Source organism: Spinacia oleracea, chromosome 4, assembly GCF_020520425.1.
Source record: "Spinacia oleracea cultivar Varoflay chromosome 4, BTI_SOV_V1, whole genome shotgun sequence".
Lineage (NCBI taxonomy): Eukaryota > Viridiplantae > Streptophyta > Magnoliopsida > Caryophyllales > Amaranthaceae > Spinacia > Spinacia oleracea.
In genome coordinates, this window is record NC_079490.1 from 80,362,109 (window position 1) to 80,367,533 (window position 5,425).

At 40.0% G+C, this 5,425-nt stretch overlaps 1 pseudogene; it reads left to right on the forward strand.

Annotated features, from left to right (window-relative positions):
* Positions 1-310: 310 nt before the first annotated feature.
* Positions 311-1,595, forward strand: LOC110798409 (10 kDa chaperonin, mitochondrial-like; annotated as a pseudogene).
* The last annotated feature ends 3,830 nt before the right edge of the window (positions 1,596-5,425 follow it).

Below are 5,425 nucleotides of genomic sequence, written 5' to 3' on the forward strand. Positions count from 1 at the left end.
GCAACATATTGTATTGCCTCAAAAAGGAGTCTTTAGAGGCAACCACTAATTAGCGACGGACTTATTAGAGGCATCCACTTTTTTGCTTCAAAAACTCATTAGAGGCCAAATTTCCCTTTTTAGAGGCAATTATGTGTTGCCCCTGTAAGCGATTTTTCTTGTAGTGTTACAATCTTCAAGTTTCCAATAGATTAGAGCCTTTTTCTGTGGCTTGTGTCTCTCTTTTGTTTGTGCAGTTTATTCCTGCTTGTTCAGTGGCCTGTTAGCTAGTTTTTGGTTCTGGTTTCAGGCTTTTGGAAGTTGTTTTTGGTTCTGGTTTCAGGCTTTTGGTTGTGCAGCTTGTTACTGCTTTTTCCTGCACGCTTCTGCTTCTGCTTACCCCACCCCAGAATGCAGTGAGTCCAGATTATGGATGGTATTTCTTGGCAAAAGGGGGCATTTCTGCAATTTCAGTCAGATTTCCCTTAAACCCTCCCTTTTAAACCCTAATCACCTGATCTAGGGTTTTATTTCCGTTAGCCTTCACCCTCCTTTGTTTATCGCAAATTTTAATTTTTAACTGAAAAATGGCGAAGCGTTTGACGCCATTGTTGAACAGAGTTTTGGTGGAGAAGATTGTTCCTCCTGCAAAGACTCACGCCGGTATTTTACTCCCCGAGACCAGCAACAAGGTACACTTCCTTACAATTTTACTTATTTTGGCTTTTGTCATTTGTTTTCTGCTTTATCTGTCTAATTCATGTGGGAAAATTGTTGTTTTTTATCCAATAAATTGGTTTTCTTCTTGATTTTTGAAATATGTATTACGTAAGTTGGTAGATTTCTTCCCATTTTCTAAAATGTACTTCAGAAATGCGAAAAAGATGAATGGGTTTATCTTATTTTAGTTGAAAAGTGTACTGCATTAGTGGGGCTTATCCATCTAGTTAACTATTTAGTTGATTAGATCATCTGTTGATTATATTGTCAGTGATGCCTATTAATTATCTGATTTAATGTGAAAATTTTTGGATTATCACGATGAATTATCGTATAATAGTTCTTCATCGGTTGATTGAGGATTATTTCTAAGTTTTTGCTGTCTGTAAAGTGTGTCAACTCTGATTGTGATGATTTTTCTTGAGGTGGGGTGTCAGTTGTTGTTCCCCCTGTAAAGGGTTGTTGCTGAAATTTGTTAATTGAATTGGGTATTCAGCTTAATTCTGGAAAAGTTCTTGTTGTTGGACCGGGCCTTTGCGACAAGTCTGGGAATCATGTTCCTGTTGCTGTCAAAGAAGGGGATACTGTACTGTAGTTCTGCCTGAATATGAAGGAACTACAGTGAAGGTTGGTGAAAAAGAGTAAGTTTATTATCCTCCATAATTCTATTTTGCTAAGAATCTACGATTAGTTGAGTGCTTTATCCCTGGATTCTTAAACAACTTTGTGGATGATGTTGATTCATGCTTTAGGTGTACTCCCTACATACTGAAATATTGATGATGTATTAGATGATTAGGACCCCTACGTCTTCCATAGTCCTGAAACAGGTACTTGATGAAACAGAGAAGAATCTTGTTATTGTTAGGAAGTATCCTTCAATCTGCTTCTGATAAATGCTGGTTTAAGTCTAGTTTCTTGTTATTGGCAGGTCTTAGTTAGCTCTCTGGAGCAGAAAATTCATGAAACAGAGAAGACATTTGAAGAAACTAGTAAAATCAGCGGAAGAACGGTTGAAACAGGCACTTGATGCAGAATCAAGAATGATAAAGCTGAAAACAAATATGCAAAGGTTTATTGAGTGCTACATTCTTATGTTTCATTTCAACTATAGATTTGTTATTTATTTTGGATATACATGTTAGGTTATGATACATATGACATTGCATAAATCATGCGGAAACAACCATTAACCCAGGACTACATATTATTTACACATAATCATATAGCATAATTTAGATGCATACTCTTTGTTGCGTGCCCTCCCTAGCTGCGCCCGAACCGAACAAGAACAAGTCTTTAGGACTCCAAGTGTCGTCCCTCCGTAGATAGTCCACAGCACGTCCGGATCCGCCTTAAGATTGACCAACTAGAATCGCCCTTAAGGTACTAGAAAATTTCGGCAATTTGAGCAAGATGTGTGTTTGAATTTTTCTCTCAAAAACTCACTTTGAATACTTTGAAACTTGTTATAAATTGTGAGCCCTAGCCTCATATTTATAGGGGTATGGAAAGGGAATCGAAATCCTATTCAGATACAAATTAATTAAACTTAGAATCCTACAAGAACTCTAATTTAATTAATTTATCAAATAGAATTAGGAATTTAATCATTAACCGAACTCTGCATGTTTTAGGAAACGTGCACGAACACAAACACTTGCACACACACGCACGGCAGCCACGATGGGCCGCCCATGCGTGCGCGCGAGCAGCAGCCCACGCAGCGAGGCCTGCGCGAGCTGCAAGCCCACGCAGCTCTCGCGCGCGCTGTGCGCGCTGTGCGCGCTGCGCGGCCTGCTGGGCCTGGCCTAGCGCTGGGCCTGGCGTGGCTGTTTGTGCGGCGCGCTTGGCTTGCTGGGCGATGGCCTGGCTTCGTGCTGGGCCTCGTCCGGCAGGCCTCGTCCGATGCTTATTCGTACGATGCGCTTCCGATTAAATTTCCGATTCCGGAATTCATTTCCGATACGAACAATATTTAACATTTCCGATTCCGGAATTAATTTCCGTTTCGAACAAATATTTAATATTTCCGTTTCCGGAATTATTTTCCGATTCCGGTAATATTTCCGATTCTGACAATATTTCCGTTTCCGGCAATATTTCCGATTCTGGCAATATTTCCATTTCCGATAATATTTTCCAATACGTACCATGTTTCCGTTTCCGGCAACATCTACGACTTGGATAATATTTATATTTCCGATACGATCCATATTTCCGTTTCCGGCAATATCATCGTTTCCGGAGTATTCATTTCTTGCCTGTGACGATCTCAGCTCCCACTGAAACCAAGATCCGTCGATTCCGAATATTCATAGATGGAGTATTTAATGCCATTAAATACTTGATCCGTTTACGTACTATTTGTGTGACCCTACGGGTTCAGTCAAGAGTAAGATGTGGATTAATATCATTAATTCCACTTGAACTGAAGCGGCCTCTAGCTAGGCATTCAGCTCACTTGATCTCACTGAATTATTAACTTGTTAATTAATACTGAACCGCATTTATTAGACTTAACATAGAATGCATACTTGGACCAAGGGCATTATTTCCTTCAGTCTCCCACTTGTCCTTAGGGACAAGTGTGCATTTTCCTAATTCCTTTGTCGCTCGATGCTTGCTCTTGAACATAAGGTAAGAGTTGTCATCCTTATTATGTCCAGAGGTGTTCCTCGGTTTCAGAGTTCAACTGATCAAATAAACAGATAATCATAGCCTATGATTCATCCGAGCACGGCCATGCATTTCACAGTTTCTAGCTCTCCGAGTGGCCTTGTACAACTTTTAAGCATCTCATCCCGATTTATGGGAGGACAATCCCAATCTTGCGATCTTGAGATTAGACTTCGTTTGATAGGTGATTACCTGAGCGTTGCCTTTATAGCCTCCTTTTACGGTGCGACGGTTGGTCAACGTCAAAGCAACCAGTTCTCAAACAAGTAATCTCAAATCATTCAGGTATTGAGGATTTAGTGTCTAATAATTTAATGAAATTTACTTATGACAGATTTTCATCTCTTACAGTAAAGTTTCATAGGTCTTGTCCGATACTAGTCTTCCCAAAGTAAGTATCTATGCAAATGATTATGACATTGCCATGTCCATATAGTTCAAGAAACAGAACTACTAGTCATCTTGCATTCTAATCGTCTAACGTTTTCTATGCGTCCAATTTTATAGAAAACTCCGATTAGGGACCATTTTCAACCTTTGACATTCAAGTTCACTTGATAGACATTTCTTAGTCACAGGACTGGTCCTGACAGTCTATCTTGAATATATCGTCAAATTGAAGGGACTCATCATTTAATAAACCACAAATTAAATGGAAAAATGAATTCATTTCATTTATTGTGAATGATTAACCAATAATGTTTTACAAAGATTTAAACTCTAAAACTTCAAAACATTAAACAGAGACATCAAAGCCATTCTCCAATATGCTTGATTCCCATAGCTGCAGTGTGCGAGTTGTGCTTCGCCTGCGGCAGAGGTTTAGTTAATGGATCTGATATGTTGTCATCAGTTCCAATTTTGCTTATCTCGACTTCTTTTCTTTCAACGAACTCTCGTAGAAGGTGAAATCTACGAAGTACATGCTTGACTCTCTGGTGGTGTCTAGGCTCTTTTGCCTGTGCAATAGCTCCGTTATTATCACAATACAGGGCTATTGGTCCTTTAATGGAGGGGACTACACCAAGTTCACCTATGAACTTCCTTAGCCATATAGCTTCCTTTGCTGCTTCATGTGCAGCAATGTACTCCGCTTCAGTTGTAGAATCCGCAATGGTGCTTTGCTTAGCACTTTTCCAGCTTACTGCTCCTCCGTTGAGGCAGAAGACAAACCCAGACTGTGATCTAAAATCATCTTTGTCGGTTTGGAAACTTGCGTCCGTATAGCCTTTAACAATTAATTCATCATCTCCACCATAGACCAGGAAGTCATCTTTGTGCCTTTTCAGGTACTTCAGAATATTCTTGGCAGCAGTCCAATGCGCCTCTCCTGGGTCTGACTGGTATCTGCTCGTAGCACTGAGTGCGTACGCAACATCCGGGCGTGTACATATCATAGCATACATTATTGAACCAATCAATGATGCATATGGAATCCCATTCATTCGTCTACGCTCATCAAGTGTTTTTGGGCACTGAGTCTTGCTTAGAGTCATTCCATGAGACATGGGTAGGTAGCCTCGCTTGGAGTCCGCCATCTTGAACCTATCAAGCACCTTATTGATATAAGTGCTTTGACTAAGTCCAATCATCCTTTTAGATCTATCTCTGTAAATCTTGATGCCCAATATGTACTGTGCTTCTCCTAGATCCTTCATCGAAAAACATTTCCCAAGCCAAATCTTTGACAGAGTTCAACATAGGAATGTCATTTCCGATGAGCAATATGTCGTCGACATATAATACTAGGAAAGCAATTTTGCTCCCACTGACCTTCTTGTATACACAAGATTCGTCTGCGTTCTTGATGAAACCAAAGTCACTGACTGCTTCATCAAAACGTATATTCCAGCTCCTGGATGCCTGCTTCAATCCGTAGATTGACTTCTTTAGCTTGCATACCTTCTTAGCATTCTTTGGATCCTCAAAACCTTCAGGCTGTGTCATAAACACAGTTTCTGTTAAAACGCCGTTTAAGAAAGCAGTTTTGACATCCATCTGCCATATTTCGTAATCGTAATATGCAGCGATTGCTAACATTATTCGA